The 20,331-nt window shown below is 41.6% G+C and overlaps 1 long non-coding RNA gene across 1 annotated transcript in view; it reads right to left on the reverse strand.

The window, feature by feature from the left end:
* LOC133382353 (uncharacterized) overlaps positions 1-20,331 on the reverse strand; it is a 91,354-nt gene that overhangs the window by 14,162 nt on the left and 56,861 nt on the right. Inside the window, exon 2 of the long non-coding RNA XR_009761918.1 lies at positions 12,840-12,915. This is a non-coding gene — a long non-coding RNA (uncharacterized LOC133382353). The remainder of the gene's footprint in view (positions 1-12,839; positions 12,916-20,331) is intronic.

The following is a 20,331-nucleotide window of genomic DNA, read 5'->3' on the forward strand; positions in this document are numbered from 1 at the left end:
AGGTAAACACCTGAATAGAGATGGTGTCTAGTTTAAATAAACTCAGTCTGGGAACCATTTATAAAGAAGTATGTGAGGACCTCTGTTTGCCAGTCATGGAAGCACATGCAGGGGCTCTTTATCATAACACTCCAGTAATACTCATAAAGGACTCCTTCCCTGCCTACCTTAGGCAACATTAAGAGAGGACTGGCTGCAGGCCCCATCTGCACTCTACATTTAAAGCAATATCATACCACTTGAATCAGGCATGGCTTCCTTCAAAGAATCGTGAGAACTTTGGTTTGTTAAGGGTGCTGAGAATTGTTAAGAGACTTGGATTCCCCTCACAGAGCCATTATTGAATCCTCAGAGTTCCCTAGGAAGAGGGATTAATTGATAAACTACTCTGACAACTGTAGCTCTGTGAGGGGAATCTTCTAACAACTCTCAGCACCATTAACAAACTACAGGTCCCAGAATTCTTTGGGGGAAGCCATGACTGTTTAAAGTGGTATGATACTGCTTTAAATGTAGAGTGCATACAGTATAGGACCACATTCATGGATGATAAATCAGTGGCTTGTAATCATGATAAATATACATTTTGTCCAAGTTCAGAGGTACTGTCCCACTGAATAGCAACAGGAGAGGGCTATTGCCTTCATGTCCTGCTTATAGGTTTCCCACAGGAATTTGACGCCGCTGTGGGAAACAGGATGTTGCCTCAGATGGACTATTGGCCTGATCTAGCAGAAATCTTCTTATATTCTTCTCAAGCCCATTTTTCTCATGACAATAGCCCGTACTTTATATCTACCTTGTCTCCGCTTGGTATGAAATATGCCAAAAGCAATGAGCATTTCTTCCCTTCTTCATTGCTGACTACTGTTTTCCCCTAGAAGAAGAAAGTTTGCTCTCTTAAGGTTTGTCATTCCTGTTTCTCGATGGGTCACCAGCAAATTGATGCTTTAACTGTGCTATTGATTTGTGCCATTTGTTTAAACAGTGATGGATGTGAAAGGAAAACAATGCTAAGTGGGGCTATTCAACACAACTGCTTTGCAGCACATTCCCATAAAATAATGGTGCCAAACCTCTTCTACTAGATATTTTGTTCTTGATTTAGGCTACAGAGTGTACTGTAAAGAAACATGGATAAATCAATCCTATTTTGAGCAAACAAAGTATTGCCTGTGACTCAATGAGCAAGTATGTTTTCCGTAAATGTGGAAAGTTAAAAAAAGCTATTGTGGGAAATTCATGCACCATGTTTCGTTTACCTTGACAGTGAGAACATTTCATGGCATTTTCTCATTGTGCTGCACAGAATGAGTAAACTCTAATTTTGGATCATGCAATGTGGAACAACAACAATGATGTGCAATCCTCACTTGGCATCGGAGCCATTTAGTTACCTAGATGGTTGTCATATGGTGACATATGAGTCAACTTTCAAAGTTCTACACAGTGATTTTGACAAGGTACTGAAAGCACAGTGGGAATAGCATTCATTTTTGTAAAATAAAAAATAAAAACAAAATAAAAAGCCTACCATTAGTATTTTAATCCTGTACTGTAGCTTGACTACAGTAGTTCAGCCATTGGTGACTTAAAGATTGGATTACTACAATGCACTCTATGTGGGGCTTCCCTTGTGCTTGACCTAGAAACTGCAGTTAGCACGGTCGCTAACAGGAGTGAGACCTTTGTAACATATAACACCTCTGCTATTTGTATACAAAGTCCTTAACCAGTTTACTTGAGGGATCATAGCCCATATGTGCCCATTTGACCACTTCAGTCTGTGGAACTGGCACTGTTACCGGTACCACATAATATTCACTCTGTACTTGTAAGCACCTACACCTGGAACTGAGATCAGGCAGGAAATTTCACTGTATTCTTTTTGGCACCTACCGAACACATTTTTGTTTAGGCAAGCCTATCTGGACACATAGATGTTGATGTGTTTTAATCTCTTTTTAGTTTACTGCTGATTTTAATTGTCTTTGAAATTTTTTAATTACTTATTTTTAACCTTTTTATTGATAATTTTAATATTTCTTGTAAACAGCTTAAGAGGTTTTGTTACAATCAAGCAATATATAAATGTTGTTAAATAAAAATAAGTTTTTTACTGCATTTTCCAAAATCATTGTCCATGTTGATGTTTATTTGCTGTATCAAACTCCCCCTCCCGCCTTTTTGACCTTAGCAGTCTTGAGATGTCTTGGTCAACTCTCATGAGAAAGATGAAAGGAGCTGTATTTTTTATAGTATGAATGCTGGAACAATAGAAATATAGCCCCAAGATCTTGCAGTTACACCCTGTGAGAAAGGGAAGGAAAGATGATCAGGGGAATTGTAGCTTACAATGAGCAGCTACTGTGAGAAATGAGAAGCATTCTGATGAAAACATCTTCAACCTCAGAAATCAAGCATATTTCTGGAACTTCATATGTTGATTCAAATTATGAACTTAACCACATTTCACCACAGCTCAGAAATATGCTGCCTGAATTCTCTCTCTGTTTTCTATATCTATACAACTGTCTCTTTTGCTTGAAGATGCAATACAGAGGCCCAGTTAAGCATAAGAAGAGCCCTGCTGGATCAGACCAAAAATTCACCTAGTCTAGGGTTGCCATATTCCAGTTCCACAAATCCGGGCAGGCTAATTTGCATATTATGCAAATTATTTGCATATTAATATTTGGATTGTCCAGTTGTTTTGTTTTTGTGCCTAGGAGTTACCACCAAAAACTGGGGAAAGATGTGAGAAATCATTTTTTAAAAAGCAACATTTTCAGCCTTAAATGCCTAGACTCTAGTTTCCAACACTATGGAATATTTATTGATTGATTAAGAGGATTTATATCCTGCCCTTCTGCTGTTAAAAACAGAGCTCAGCACAGCTTACAAATATAATAAAAACAATAAAAATACACAATCAATATAAGAACATAATAAAAACACAAAATAGTAACATACATAAAGTAAGTCAGGGTAGCAGTATGGTTAACCTTTGCTGGTCGTTGACCGAAATAAACTTATTTACATTTTTTAGTATGGTTAACCATTACATATACGATATATTTCAGAGATGTGGTGGGTGAAGAAAAACAAAAAGCCAAAATGTTAGGAAAATGAGTCTTTCATACCACATGCTCTGTTCTAAATACTGTTGCAACAAGTTTTACAAGTTCCTCCAGTATTCTGCTGGTACAGGCACTCAGACATTCAAAGTATCTGTATGTTTCTTAGGTTTTATAAAAGCAGAACTTTGCTTAACTCAAAATTTCTTCTCCCTTTGATCAACCACATCTACACAGGTTCCACCTCCATACTCAAAATGAAACTGGGCCTGGAAGTGTGCAACAACCCCACACATACCTTGCTAATTAGATTACCAATGCCAGGATGTCTGTCTTATCAACTACTCTCCTGCTTCCCCCCCCCCCAGGCATCATGAAAGACCCAGTCCTGGGCTCAGAAAGAAAATAAATATCTGGTCCTCTTCAAAGTACTCCTAAGCCTCTTGTTTTAATTAAAATAATAATTATAAATTCTTGCTCTTATCACTAATGGGAGTTAATTACCTTGCATATGCTGCTGTTGCTTCTATGGCTGTAACGGAGTGAGGTTAAAGATAAGTGAAATGCAAATAGGAAAAAAACAACACAAAAGGCAGTAACACTTTCCTAAATGTAATACCATACCAACCACAACAAGATTCCTATGAGTAAGGCAGAAAACTCAGCATCCCACAACCAGTCAGGATTCATAACCAAAAACCCAAACTAAAAAAATCCTAACAGCCAGTCAGCCAAGGTCACAGAAATCCCCATGCAGCACAACCTGATGTGGGGACTGCAGTTAATGCAGAATGCTGCAGCACAATTGCTGACATGAGTGAGATCCTATCAGCACATAATACCTCTGCTCTGAAATCTGCATTGGTAGCTGATTTGCTACCAGGCCAAGTTCAAGCTGTGCTTTCCATGTTATCGGTGCCACATAGTACTTGTTCTGCTCTTGTAAGAAATCAGTCCTGTAAAGTGGCAGCACCTACGCTTTGGAACTCCTTGCCTATTGACATTAGGCAGACACCTCTTTTCAGCACCTGCTAAAATCAGTTTTCTTGAGGCAAGCCTCGCCAGGCATGTGGAAGCTATTGTGTTTTTAAATCTGTTTTTAACTCATTGTTTATTTTATTATTTTGAATGTTTTTAAGTATCTGTCCTTAAAGCTTTTGCCAATAATTTTATTGTTTTAATTCTTTTTGTAAACCGCTTTGAGATTTTTTACAATAAAGCGGTATATAAATGTTGTAAATAAAAATACATAAATAAATGTTGGAGTCACTGTGGCCCTTGAGTCTCTTCCCACTTTTAGAAACCAAGGAATCTGCCTTATACTGATTCAGGCCATTTCGTACCATGATTTCTTAAATGCAACACCATACCAACTACAACAAGATTCCTATGAGTAAGGCAGAAAACTCAGCATCTCATAACCAGTCAGGATTCCTAACCAATAATAATAATAATAATAATAATAATAATAATAATAATAATAATAATAATAATAAAAATAAAAATAAAAATAAAAATAAACTTTAATTTATAAGCCGCCTATCTGGCCAATGGCCACTCTAGGCGGCGAACAATAAAACACGATAAAATACAATAATAAATATAGTCAGTACAGTACAATACAAAGTTTACAATATGATAGATTTATCAACATTTTAGTTCAAGGCTGATTCACCTTAGAGGTCTCAAAGGTTGCAAAGGCCTGATTAAAAAGCCAAGTCTTCAGGCCCCTGCGAAATATATCCAGGGAAGGGGCATGACGAAGATCTATTGGGAAGGAGTTCCAGATAGAGGGGGCCGCCACAGAAAAAGCTCTCTCTCGAGTCCTCGCCAACCTAGCCACTTTAGTTGGCGGGACTGAGAGAAGGCCCTGCGTGGCAGATCTTGTCGGGCGGCTCAATTTGTGACGGTGGAGGCGCTCCATCAGATATACTGGGCCGACACCATACAGGGCTTTAAAGGTTAATACCAACACCTTGAATTGAGCCCGGAAAGCAACTGGAAGCCAGTGTAGCCAAAAACCAAACATATGATAAATGAAGAAATATTTATATAAGCATGACTATCAAATATATTTATTATTTACACAAACTGTAAAGATAGTGCAATCCCAGGTTTATTTATTCAGAAGCAAGTCCCAGTGTATTCAGTGGGGCCAGAGCTTGGAAAAGTTACTTTTTTGAACTACAACTCCCATCGGCCCAATCCAGTGGCCATGCTGGCTGGGGCTGATGGGAGCTGTAGTTTTAAAAAGTAACTTTTCCAAGCTCTGAGTGGGGCTTACTCAAACAGGGACAGAAATGCAACCTCAAGTGATAAGCAACTTCATTCACACAACCCAAAATTCCCAATCATGCCACTTTACACTGTTTTGCAACTGTTTATACTTGTTTTTATGGTTATTGGATTTTAAATGGCTTTATTTCTTGTTGTGAGCTGCCTTGGTTTCCAACCCTACCTCACAGGATTGTTGGAAACACTCCATACATGCACACACACACACTGCAGATGTATAAATACATACAGCCCATATAATAGTTTATTGTCAAACCAGTTGGTCATTGCAGAAAAATCAGTATTAGTTTTTAAAAAATCAGTATTAGTTTCCTACAGAATAAAAACTGTAATACCTAAGTAAGCCCTGCCTACTTGCTTTAAAATAGGACTGGAGAAGGGAACAGAAAGAGTTAGAACACAAACACAATTCGATTTTACATTCACTCCAAAGCCCCACTGATTTTCAGCACATTCATAACCATGTCTACTCAAAAGTAAGTCCTATTGAATTCAATGGGATTTATTCTGGGCATATGGGATTAGCATTGCTTTTACAAAAGCAAGTGTTGGGAAGGTTTTCAAAACACTGTCCATGATCTGACTCCTGCACACAAGAGGAAAAAAACCTGAAATGTATATACTTACCCAATTTATGAGATTTTCAGATAAACAGGGGGGGAAACCACCATTTTCTGGCATTGCAATGAGGGTTTCTAGACACTGCCTCAGGTCAACCAAACACAACCCTGGCTTCACTGATTGGCTGCAATCCTGAATGGGCGGGGTTAAAGCTACGAAGTGCTATACAGTACTGTTTAAAGAAAGATTTAACAGTCAGCGGGGTGGCTGACGTTTTTATGTATATCTTGACAACCAGACCACCTATTAACTTAATTATTTTTTTAAGTTAAAGCTGAGAATCAGGGCCACCTAAGGGGCTAAATGAGTGCCAGGTGGCATGCAAACAATCCAGGTAAAACCCAGCTAACCGGGCAATATGGCAACCCTAACCTAGTCCAGCATCCTGTTCTCACAGCAGTCAGCCAGATGCCTATGGGAAGCCTGAATGGAAGTTCTGATGGAATACTACCTCATCTCGTTATTGCCCAATGTGAGCTCTTCTAGGTAGCTTGTCCTTCATCATTCTTCTTTGCATTGTAAACCTTGATAAGTTGCCAAAGAATTTGGTATAACCAATAACATTGGTTGGAATGCAATAATATTTAAAATGTTAGAAAGTGTTTGTTAGTACTGGTATTTTATATTTGGCAGTATTTGATAGTGTCCTGTCATGGCTCAAGATTCACAGGGAAAACTGACTGCAAAAAAGTAATGACAGCAATTTTGGTGAAATTTCCTATGGCAAATTATTTTCTTTTGCTTCTGTTTCTGTGAATATGTGAAGTACAGCAGCACTTTACATAATTTACACTAAAAAAATTCCAAAGATAATTGTGGAACAATGGCTTTGACTATTCTGCAGAATAGCCTGCAGTGGACATGAGGTGTGACTCAGTTTGTACAAGATATAACAGTCGGGGTGAAATATCTTCTAGCAAATTTCTAGGTCTGCTCTATGTTTTTAATTGACCATGCCTCCTCTTCCTTAAGCGGAGTGGTTTAAGCATAGCAGGCTGAATACGTGCATCTTGGGCAGGCCAATTTATTTTCTTCAACAGCTAGATTCATTGCTTAAGTAGCAACATACTGTAATCAGTCTAATTTTACACCAAAGCTGCAGTTTCTGACTCAACTGTTAATGCACCCAAAATAGAAATAGAATATAACTTCCAGTTTGAAATACAAAAGGCTGTCCTCACTAACATATGACACTGACCAATGAAAAGGCTTTGAAATTAATAAAAAATACATTTTACACAGATGTCTAGGATGAATAATGAGTGAAATACAATGTTCTAGGTTAGAGTCTCTGTAGAAACAGTAGTAACACAGGAAAGAAGCAAAGCAAGAATAATCTAACATAAAAAAAATCTAATTCTCCATCTTTGGAAATGAAGACATGATTGCAAATATTGCCACCACTTACCAGAGGCACATATTGCCAAATTCTTCCAAGCTACACAGGAAGTGGATTGAACTGTGAAAGACCAACCGAAATTGTGTTTGCATTTTGACAAATTTGTAGGGCAGTCCAATATCTCAGAGAGGAGTTCAGGTCTCCTGCTCCCCTGGTGCATTCACTATAGCTGCCCAATTTCCCTGCTTTTTAAAGTTCAACAGAAATATCTGTTGGCTATAATTACATTCTTAAACTGCAAGGGGTTTTTGTCTATTATTATTATTAATTTCCTTTTATAGACTGCTTACTATCTAAAAGATCTCAAAGCGGTTTACAATAGGTACAATAAAAATATATCAAATTAATTTGCAAAGCAAAATACATAAACAATATCCATATCCATAAACATATACATAAACACAGTATAAAAATCAGAATTCACCAAGGGAAGCCCATAAGCTGCCCTCCCCACTCTATGAAAGTGTCAGAAAACTGAAATTATGTTGACCATGGAGGAGGGCGACAAGCGGGTTAAATGTCATTGCGCCCCTGGTACGGCTCGCCACCATTTCTCTTGCCTCTCCTTCCTCCCGGGGGGGCAGTGGGAGCACCCACCAGCTGTGAGGCTCCAGGACTCAAGCCTCAGTGGGCCTGTGTGTCCATAGTTCTGAAGGCAGAGCATCTCTCCGGGAGGCAGGCTGTGATCAGACACAGGCTGTGATCAGACACAAGATGGGCTTTAGTTGGGGGCTAAAGAGGATGGCTGTCATGTTGATGTTGATGCGGGACTGCATGTGAACCCCACAACAGGGAAAATCAGAGGCCCACTCTGCCTTGTCTGCATAGCTCCAGTGACTGGTCCTGTGGCCAGGAGGACCTGCCTCTGAGGGGGCCCCCTCCAAATCTTCCTCGCCGGTGTCTCCATCTGCACCAGCTAGTTGGGCAGCCAGCAGCAGCAGCAACAGGAGGAAGTCCAACCTTAGCCCCTCCCAAGTGTGGATGCTTGTCATGGCTCCATGTGGGGTCTCTCCAAGCCCGTCGGAGCAGATGATTGTGAACATCGAGCACTAAGTTCACAATTTAGCAATCGTAGGAAAAAAGTCTGGCTGGCTTTTCTTTCTTCCTGGTTTATTTATTTATTAGTGAATTTCTCTGCTTTTTAATCCAGGAGGAAAGAAATGGGATCCTGTGCAAGTTTGCTAAGAATGCTTACTGAGTTCAATGGGATTTACTCCTGTGCAATCATACCTAGGATAGGTGAAACTGACCATAAGGGAGGAGGAAGGGAGAAGGAGGGCAGGTGGGCTGGGCAGGTTTGATCATTTGCATGTTCATTGAATTTAATGAGATTTACTCCTGTGCAATCATGATTAGAATAGGTGGCACTGACCTGGAGGAGGGTTAGGGAGGGGGAGGAGGGGAGGAAGGGGGAGGTGTAAGGGAGGGCTGGAGTGGAGAGGGGAGGAGGAGGGGTGAGGGGAAGGAGAGGAGAAAGAGAGAAGGGAGGGAGAGAGGGAAGAGGGACTGCGGGTTTGATCCTTTCCATGCATATTGAGTTCAATGGAATTCATGCAATCATCCTTAGAAGTGGAACTGACTTAGGGGAGGGGCAAGTAGGGAAGGGGGGAGGAGGGGGACTGGGGCGGGAGGAAGGCAGGAAGGGTCAGGGTAGGGAAGAAAGTGGGGGACTGGGGGAGGGATGGGGAGGGGAGGAATAGGGGGAGGGGAGGAGATTTGGTGGGTGGGTGAACACTGGGCAGAGGGAAACCCCTTTCCTTTCCAAAAGGAAAACACTGTGAACAGTATCATTGTTTTGGGGGTTACCCCCACATTTTTATCCTACAGCAGACATATCTAGTCCCCCACTCAAATTTAAACCAAAGCTGTCCCTGGCCGCAACTACACCAGACATTTATTCCACTGTAAACAGTCGTGGCTTCCTGAAAGAATCCTGGAAAGTGTAGTTTGTGAAGGGTGTTGAGAGTTGCTATGAGAAACCCTATTCCCTTCACAGAGCTCCAATCCCCAGAAGAGGGGCTGACTGTTAAACCACTCTGGCATATGGAGCTCTGTCAGGGAAATAGGAGTCTCCTAACAACTCTCAGCACCCTTCACAAACTACACTTTCCAGGATTCTTTGGGGAAAGTCATGACTGTTTAAAGTGGAATAAATGTCTGGCGTGTGTATAGCCACCTGATCAGCTATGCCAAACAGCTGCTAGTCTGGCTTTTAGAATACTGACAGTTGGTTCTTACTGAGCCTGCCTGTGCTGTCACAGACTGCAATGTTAATTTTCTTAAATCAGCCATGCATTTTTTTAAACTTTTAAACTGCAGAAGATGACGATCAGAGTATGGGGCAAGGTCAATAATAGGATTACATGTACTCTGTGAACATGGGTGATTTTTTAAATTAATTTCAACAGATTATGAAAGCACTGACAGAAAAAAGTCCAGCAGTGTTCTGGATTATTTTACTTGTGTTTTAGAACTCTGGATTCTCTCTGAGTGTTTTGTGTATCACCATGAAAACCTAAAGGGTTGTTAAGCAAGCTGAGGGTTTCTGAGTTTAGGACTATAAGTTTTGTAAGTTTTTGTTTTTAAATGAGCTTATGAAAAGTAGCACAATGCCAAGGAGGGTATTTTCAATTTAACATTGCGGAATGTGAAAAATATTGTAGTCACTCTCGTGGCTCAAGCCTGGGGCTGGAAGTGTGCAACAACCCCACACATGCCCTTCTAATTGGATTACCAAAGCCAGGATATCTGTGTTATCAACTACTCTCCTGCTCTCTTCTCCCCCAGCTCCCATGAGTTCAGAAAGAAAATAAATATCTAGGTTCAGAAAGAAAATAAATATCTGGTCTTCCCTGCACCCTGACAATTAAACAAAGTTTGGCCCATAAAGAAACCAGATTTCCACCACCACCCCTTGATGATGCTAGCCAAACATTTTTCAGGCAGTTTGCCACCAAGAATCTCTTCTTCTCCCCTCTCTGACAATAAAAAGGCATAGTACGGCCCATGAAGAAACCAGATTTTCCCTCACTCCCTTATGATGCCAACCAAACAATTTTAGGAGGAGTTTACCACTAAGAAGAATCTCATCTCCCTTCCCAGCCCCTAAATAAATAGGGTCCAGTCCAGCCTATGAAGAAACCAAACCTGCTTTTAGAGTAGTTTACCACCACTCTTCTCACTGATATGTCTAGATATATCTGAGCATACCCGCAACCAATGTGTGATTCTGACATAGGCTAAGACTACCAAGCAGGCTGCTCTTGAAACAGTCTAGACTCCTCCCTCACTTGCTATAGTGCCTGTGTCAAATGGGCCTCTCAACAACAGATGGGGTGGAAGCCTTCTAAAAGGGCTGACAAGCCAGCAGACCAAGCAGAGGGACATCTTTGCCATAGCTACACTTTTGGATTAGGATTGGCTAAGTGGTACAGAGAGCTGATTGGCCAGAGAACAAGAAGCTGATTGGCCACAGAACAGTAGATTGACATAAATGTTTGCAGAGCGCTGAGTTTAAATAAAAATATAAAATGTGTGTGTAACAAGAGAGATTTTTTTTTAGATTTGGGGGGGCATAAAAAATGCTTGACATTTCTCATTAGGAGGGTTGTGTTCCAGTAGCTCCAATGGCACGGCCTGCAGTGGGTATAGTGAAGTTTTGTTCAGGCAAGGCAGAACAATTCATGGACAAAACACAGTGGAAGGTGAGGCGTGGAGCATTCTCACCCACAGAAAAGAGGATGCAGAGGCTTGGTCTTCTGCAGACTAGCCACTCTGGTGTCTGTCTATTTTTCTTTTTTTTTTGCCACCACCAAAATCAGTGGGATTTTGGAGACAGAAAATAATTGCTGGGGGGGGGCACATTAGCCCTCTGGGTCAGGGATTAGCCATCCCTGTCTGAAAAGATCGGTGGCCTAATCTGCAGCCTTTGGCTCCTACAACATGCAGGCTAACAGGACTGCACTGGGAACATGTCTGAGGAGTATGAGGAGTCCAGCAAAGCAACATCTTCCAGTGTGGAAGGTCCGGGAGCTGGGGACAGTGTTTCCTAAGAGATGCCACCTCCCCATCTATCTGAGCTTGAGAGGTAGTCAAGGCTAAAGGACATGACAAATAGATGGCAATGATAGTGTGAGGTGATAGCTTATAAGAACTTCATATCTGAAGCCTTCAGAGCAGTCAAAGAATGATCAGAGCTACCAAGACACACTAATAAGGCTCAAGCAATTGAGCTACAATGTTCACTTTCAAAACAAGAATTCCGTTTGAATGACATGATTAGAAATTATGTAGTGGTTGACAATTTCTGGATATTGACATCCCTGCATATCCATCTTGAACTAAAGAGACACTACTATAATTTCATGTAGGATATGTTTGTATGTCACATTTATATGTCAACATTTACCTGGTGGGGATGGAAGAATCTGTCAATTTCAGTTCCCTCAGTTTCTCATTTTTTCCAATATTACATTCAGTTCTCCACATTTCTGCAGCAATTTGCAATCTTTTTTTAAAAAAAATCTTCATGAACATTTTTCAGCATTTTAGTGCATATTTATCCTAATAAAACACATTTGTGTATGACGTTTTAAACAATGTTTATATTTTTAAAGCAATTTCTTCCTATATAATATTTTTGTCAGTGTCACACTACACGCTTCTGTACAGGCACATTCATGTGTAGTATGATGCTGTGGGAGAGTGGTGGCAATGGCACCACCACTTGCTTGAGGTGCCTGGCAGCAGCAGCAGTGGTGCATGAGTCACCTGGTGGTGGAGCAGTGCATGAGTCATCCAGTGGCAGCGTGCAAGTTGCCCGAGGTGCCTGGTGGCAGTGTGCAAATTGCAAAAGGTGCCTGGCGGTGGTACACAAGACACCTGGTGGCAGATGGGCCTGGCTGGGTCTGGCCCTTGGTGGGTCTGTTGGTCAGTGGGTGAGAGGGAGGAGACCTTTGTGTGTAGGAGTGCTGGTGAGCCATGGGGGAAGGGGGAGGGGAGTGCTGGCAACCAGTGGGGGGGCACTGGTGACAGCAGGCAAGGTTGGCAAGTGAAGCGAGCAGGTGCAGAGCCCCTAGTCTCCAAAAATGCATTTTGTATATTATTTTCATTAATATACTCATCTTTATGCATGTTTTGCTAATATATGCATTTTTGTAAACATTGGTTTGTTGGAGAACCACATCACAAAATTTGGTGAAGTGTGAATTTTGAAGGATGCTGTGTTTCAGTTCTCATACTGTTGTGGAAAATGCAAATTTGATAAATTCAGCTTTAAATGTGAACTGAATCGAATTTCTGCCCCACCATACCTGAGAGTAAGCCTCACTGAACTCTGAGTATATATTTGTCTCAGCTGAGTAATGCTAAAAATAGAAGGGCTGTTAATGTCCAAAGCACTTCAGTTGTATTTGAGCTTCATAAAACTGAACACAGGCATTACTTACTAGTAGAAAGAAACCACTGGAAATTACTTCTTTGGGACAACATAAGGGCAAGTCTTTCCAACAACTTTGTTTCCAACTGTTAGAATCAAAAGAACAGAAGTGATAATATATGAGCAATAAGATTAATATGCTTGAAAGCAACACATTCTCTTGAATTAACAACTAAGTAGCAGCTAAAAGCATACCTTCAGAGAAGCAGACAAGAGCTTATATTCTTTGTTTCAACCAAATGTATATAGTTGTGGCTTATTGTGTTACTTGTCATTAACTGTGTTAAAAGCATTGTACATGAGAAATGGAATGAGGTGAAGTATAGTTATATTTGAGAGCGGAGAGAATAGATTATACCATTCAACCACAATCACACACAAAGATTTTAACAAGCCTGTTGCATTGCAGGTAAATTGTCTTCAGGTTATTGTTTTTATTGTACAAATAGCACTTTTAATATGTCAGAATTTTACTAGCTTCATGGTTCTTTACTCTGTGGTATACAGTGGCAGCGTAGCATGGTATATAGAGGTTCATATTCTGCTTGGGGAAACCTTGGTTGAAATCCCTGCTCAGCTGTGAAGCCCCCTTGGTGACCATGGACCAGGCACCTTCTCTCAACCTAACATTTCTTGAGAATGTTATGAGGACAAAATGGAGAAGCCACTTTCCCTATATAAGAACATAAGAAGAAACTTCTGGATCAGATTCAGACCAATGGCCCATCTAGTCTAGTATCCTGTTATCAAAGTGGCCAGTCAGATGCCTCTGGGAACACCCCCCATATATGTTGCCCTGCACTCCTTAGAGGGAAGGAGGGGTACAAATGAATTAATGTAAATCATTACAATATTCTTTCCATTGTACAGATTATAAAGAAAACTCAGAGATGATAGATTGCTCAAGGCTATCCAGAAAGAAGCAGTTCAGATGCAGAGAAGGGCAGGAGCTGCAATTTGTATCAGTTCAGATAGATAGTTGGGAGATGGTTTGGAAATGGTTGTTTGGAAATCTGCCTGCACTGAATACAGGGGAATGCTAGGACAGAACCCTTCTGGGGTTAAAAAAAGAGAGAAGAAACCCCAGATGCACAATAAATGGCAAGTAACACAACATGGTAAAGTTTTTTTGGGAAAGTGTTCTCCGAAAAGGTTTTTTAAAAAAGCCTTCCTTATTCAGGAGACAAAAAGTAATGTCTAGGGACAGGGAGATGTGGTTTAGTTCACATTTTAAAGTGAACTTACCTAATTTGCACTTCCTGAACCAATAGACCAAAACACAGCTATCCTTCAAAATTGGCTCTTCTTCATTTTTTTCCGTTCAGTTCCTCAACCTAAAAATGTGTTTAAAAATGCACATATTTGGAGCAAGTGTGCATAAAAATGAAAATATTAATGAAAATAGCATACAAACAATGGAGGCTGGCCCATTAGGGCCAATGGAGCATTACTCCACCGACCTCTTGATTCCTCCAAGCCTACCTGCCTTCTTACTTGCAACCACTCCAGAAGGTAGTCCTGGCTGTCCGTTTCCCTAAGGAACCACTAGTATATCACACCACATCCTCCTCCTTAGGCTATATGCACACTAGCTCCTTAAAAAGCAGTGAGTCCATTTTGTCTGGGTGCAGTTTGAATCTGCACCCAGCTGCACACATCTTTATTGTTTGATTCCTTTTTTAAAAATTGTATCGACTCCGTGGACTCAGCAGTGGGCAGAGCAGGGTGGTGATGACCAAACAGTTTTGAAGTTGGTGTGAAGCAGGCCTAAAGGGAAAACATATGATCTACAAAATCCCAGATTTGGGAGTAAGAAAGGGCAGAGTTTGACAGACGTTATGTGTTCCTGGATTCACATCACAGAGGTGGAGATGCTCTGAAACCAGTATAACTGCAAGTGTGTCCAGTGCAAGTGAGAAACACACTCATGCATTCAGTAAGTACATACCTCTCCCCAACAGTGTCAAGCTCTGGAAGAAAAGGTAGCAGAAGCTAGCTGTGTTGATTGGCTATACCAGTTACAATCCCCCTTCTCTCCCCCCCCCCCGCATGTTTGAAGAAGTTATTGCACTTCAGTAATGACAGTGATTTGGTATTATTACATGAATGCCAAACCTCCTCCCCCCTCTATTAACAACAATGTGCCTTCTGAGTACTCTTACATTGAAGCAGGCAAAAGCCAATGAAGGCAATAAATTAAATACACTGCCTTCTCATTTTTTTCTTTTCCTGGCTCCACAAATCCCTCTGAAATGCTGACAGCACTGGTACATTGCTAATGGCTTCCATTGATGTCACGGTAAAGAAGAACTATTGCTCCTGTGCAGGAAACTGAATGAGCCATCTAAACACAAACAGCACCATACTGAATCCATGCAGGCTTTTTACTTGAAGTGTTATAGCTATTTTGCTTCTGAGACAGCATGGGTAATAATGCAGTCCACCTGAGGGCTGGGTTGGGTGACATATTGGGGGGGCAGATCTCCTATAGATTAGTCAGATGGCTTACAAGCCTTACCTGAAAGGTTGAATTTAGTTTGGTATAATTGTGAATGAACAGAGTAATTCAGACTTAGGGGGGAAAGAACACTAGAGAAATTTCAGATGAAATCAGAAGTATTTCAGTATGACTAATGAAACTGGGGATGGGGTAAGAGTGGACATGGCATCAAAGTGCTTTAATATCCAAACACATTTATTTTATTTTTACATTTATATCCCACTGTTTCTCCAAGGAACTCAAAGTGGTATACATGCTTCTTCGCCTCCCCATTTTATGCTCACTACAACTCTGTGAGATAGTTTAGGCTAAAAGGCAGTAACTGGCCCAAGGTCAAACAGTGGCCATGGCTGAGTGGGGATTTGAACGCTGGTCTCCCAGGTCCCAATCCAACACTCTAACCACTTTTACCATCCAGAATAGGAAAAAGAATAGTACATTTTGGAAATTTTTAAAAGCTTTTATAATCATGTGCTCCCATACTATTCTGAATTAGGTGTAAAAAAACCTACCATCTTGTTTTACTATGAGAGATGTTTTTATTTTATTTTTAAGCAGAGTTGCTGAAATACTGCATTTTCAGGGAAATTTAAATGCCTTTAATAAAGAAATGTGTGACTTGTGGCCTTGTATTTTCTGTAACTGGTAAGATCATTGGATACTGTAAATTAAGCCTCAAGCCTTCCGATCAAGAATGATATCCCTCCACAGAAAAGCTTTGCTGTATGTATCAAATCAGTATGTGTTAGAAAAATCCCTGAATCTATTCATCATTCATTTAAGATCTTTGTTCTGAAGGGTTTTTTTTAAAAAAAATGGTAATATATTGAGCAGTATATCAGTATAAAAATGGCTTCCTAAAGTTTTTCAATGTTAATTATGTTTCATAGATTTTAAGGCTCCATTTACTGTAGTCTAAGTATAGTTAATCTTGTTGCATTGCAAAAAAAAGTTCTTTCAGATGTATGCTGCCATGGTTCTACTCTGATTACATGCTTTTATTTCAGGCAGGTACAGTCGCTACATGCATGATTATACAGGCAATTAAGACTAAATCTTAAAATCTTGGTGGATTATGCTGTAGCAAGAACAAAGAAAATATAATTCAGTTTGCAATCCTTGATGATCCTTATACAGAATGTAGTCTTACAGATATAAAAGGCCCAGCTGTATACAGATACACTGCTCCAATGAAACTTTGTTAATAACAATACTCCTGTTATTCTCCATCAACGCAGTATTTTTGCTAGAGTTCTTAGTCATGTCATATTATCTGACTCATAGTACAGTTCCAGAAAGACATGAAATACAATGGGTTGGTCACTGCATGAACAGAACACAACAGAACTTCCTCTCCCCCTCTTCCCCACCCCAGTCTAAATCTGCTCTGGGGATTCCCCAAACCCCCTGGAGAAGGTCCAGCAGAATGCAGGGAGACAAAAAGGAGTGGAAGGTTCACTGCATGAGCAGAAGTTGTTCCACTTCACCAAATTCAACCCTATGCCTCCTTCTTTAATTATCAAGTTGAAATTATCTTCCAAAATCTCTCCAACTTTGCTACCATATCCCCAGTTCCAACACCCCTCCTCCAAACTGTTGAAAGTGCAACAACAGGGACCATTTAGTTCATAACTTAAGGGTTAATTCTGTTAGTGTTGAAGTCAAGTAGTCAAGAAGGGGATAGGTGGAGGTGTTGCTTAGCAAACAGGCAGAGTGGCATGATCTTCACAGAGGTAGCACATGCTCTGATTGGCTATGAAGTTCAGAGGGAGATTTCCTTCTGTATTTTATTTATTTTATTTTATTTATTATTTAATTTATATCCCGCCCTTCCTCCCAGCAGCAGCCCAAGGTGGCAAACCAAAGTGCTAAAAACACTTTAAAACATCAGAAAAACAGACTTTGAAATACATTAAAACAAAACATCTTTAAAATATTTTTTAAAAAGCTTTCAAGACACCTTAAAAAAGAAAAAGTTAAAAACATATTGGTTTTAAAAAAAGGTTTAAAAACATATTAAAAAGCAATTCCAACACAGACACAGACTGGGATAAGGTCTCAACTTAAAAGGCTTGTTGAAAGAGGAAGGGCTTCAATAGGCGCTGAAAAGATAACAGAGATGGCACCTGCCTAATATTTAAGTGGAGGGAATTCCACAGGGTAGGTGCCACCACACTAAAGGTCCGTTTCCTATGTTGGGCAGAACAGACCTCCTGATAAGATAGTATCTGCAGGAGGCCCTCACCTGCAGAGCGCAGTGATTGACTGGGTATATAAGGGATAAGACGGTCTTTCAAGTATCCTGGTCCCAAGCTGTATAGGGCTTTGTACACCAGAACTAGAACCTTGAACTTGGTCTGGTAGCAAATGGGCAGCCAGTGCAATTCTTTCAGCAGTGGGGTAACATATTGGCAATATACCCTGCCCCAGTGAGCAGTCTCACCGCTGCATTTTGTACCAGCTGCAGGTTCCGTTTCAACCTCAAGGGCAGCCCCACATAGAGCGCATTACAGTAATTGGGCCTAGAGGCTACCAGTATGGTAGACAACAGTGGTCAGGCTATCCCGGTCCAGAAACGGCCACAGCTGTCTTACCAGCCAAAGCTGGTAAAAGGCACTCCTAGCCACTGAGGTCACCTGGGCCTTTAGCGACAAAGATGGATCCAGGAGCACCCCCAGACTACGGGCCTGCTCTTTCAGAGGGAGTACCCCATCCAAAGCAGGCAACTGACCAATCATCTGACCTCAGGAACCACCAACCCACAGTGCCTCCGTCTTGCTAGGATTCAGACTCAATTTATTGGCCCTCATCCAGCCCACCACCGAGTCCAGACAGAGGTCCAGAGCTTGCACGGCCTCTCCCAATTCAGATTTTACGGAGAAATAGAGCTGGATATCACCAGCGTACTGCTGACACCTTGCCCCAAAGCTCCTGATAACCGCTCCCAAGGGCTTCATATAGATGTTAGCAAGGGAGACAAGATGGTACCCTGCGGCACCCCACAGTACAAGTGCTAGGGCAGGGCTGAAGGACAATCACCCAATGCTATTCTCTGAAAACAACCTTGGAGATAGGATCGGAACCACTCTAAAACTGCCTCCAATACCCATCTCACCAAGTTGGCCCAGAAGGATACCATGGTCAATGATATCAAAAGCCACTGAGAGATCAAGTAAGAGTAGCAGGGTCATACTCCCCCTGTCCTTCTCCTGATAAAGGTCATCCATGAGGGCAACCACGGCTGATTCAGTCCCATAACCAGGCATGGACCCAGACCGGGATGGGTCAAGATAATCTGTTTCATCCAACAGTGCTTGCAATTGCTGCGCCACAACCCTCTCAATCACCTTCCCTAAGAAGGGGGTATTTGCAACCAGTTGGTAATTATCACAGACCAATGGATCCAGGGTGGGCTTTTTCAGGAGTGATCGGATCACCACCTCTTGCAGGGTGGCCGGAACCACTCCCTCCCGCAATGATGCATTGACCACACCCTGGATCCACTCAGTCAAACACCCTCAGCAAGCTTTAATAAGCCAAGAAGGGCAAGGATCGAGAGGACACACATCGCAAGCACCTTGTCTATGTCATCAGTCGGCATCAACTGAAACCGATCCCAAGAAGTTGCAGCAGATGTTGCACTGGACACCTCATTGAGGACTACAGTAGATGTGGGTGGGGCATCAAGACTGTTATGGAGGTGAGCAGCTTTACCCTCAAAGTGCCTTGCAAACAATTCACAGTGGGCCACTGAAGGGTCTCCATTTCCTGGAGTTGATGTCAACAGAGCCCTGACAATACGGAAAAACTCCACTGGACAGCTACTTGAGGATGCGATGGAGGCAGAGAAGTGGGCCTTCTTCACCACCCTCACCACCACACAGTAGGCACAGTTATGATGTTTTACTTGTGCCCGATCTGCCACACAGCACGTCTCTCACCGCTTGCGTTCTAGCTCTCGTACAGTTTGTTTGATTGCCCTTAACTCACTGGTGTACCAAGGTGCAAACTGGGCTCCACAATGCCGGAGAGGGCGCTTTGGGGCAACTGTGTCAAGAGCCCGAAGCTCCTTGATGTTTCACAACGTGACAAGGGCTTCAACAGGGTCACCTGCTCTGTCTACTGGTAACTCCCCCAGGCATTCAGGAATCCAGTGGATTCCATTAGTCTCTATTAGTCTTCTGTATGCTGGGTTGTATTTCTTCCTGCTATGTACAAGGCTTGAACCAAAAGACAAAATCTCTCTGTTCCTTTCTTCTCAAATTATACACTGTTGTTTGTTCAGTTTGCTCAGTAAAGTGTAATCAGGACTTTTCTCTCTGGACTCAGTCTGTATTATTTAAGTGACTTTGCTAACACAAGCTTCCTCAGTCTTTCTGTCTTTCCCCCAGCATCCCTTGATGAGACAGCCACTCTGCTCTCCACATCTAACCTCTCTGAATGCCTCCTGACTCCTGGTTACCCCTTCCTTTCCCTTCCCTGTTATTTTTTATTATTATTTTTATTATTATTTATTAAATTTATATACCGCCCGACTAGCAATAGCTCTCTGGGCGGTGAACATAAAATAGTATAAAAATACAATGAATAACAAAATAGTATTAAAATACAATCAACAATACAATAAACATTATTAAAATTAGATCAATGTAACTTAAAATGCTTCAGAGAATAGGAAGGTTTTGACCTGGCGCCGGAAGGAAAGCAGAGTCGGCGCCAGGCGTACTTCCTCAGGGAGACTGTTCCATAGTTCGGGGGCCACCACTGAGAAGGCCCTAGATCTTGTCATCACCCTCCGGGCCTCCCTGTGAGTTGGAACCCGGAGGAGGGCCTTCGTAGCAGAACGTAGTGCACGGGCCGGTTCATATCGGAAGAGGCGTTCCGCAAGGTATCGTGGTCCCGCACCGTATAAGGCTTTATAGGTTAATACCAACACTTTGAATCTAGCCCGGAAACATATTGGCAACCAGTGCAAGCTGGCCAGAACAGGTGTTATATGCTC

The sequence above is a fragment of the Rhineura floridana genome, chromosome 3, assembly GCF_030035675.1.
Source record: "Rhineura floridana isolate rRhiFlo1 chromosome 3, rRhiFlo1.hap2, whole genome shotgun sequence".
NCBI lineage: Eukaryota > Metazoa > Chordata > Lepidosauria > Squamata > Rhineuridae > Rhineura > Rhineura floridana.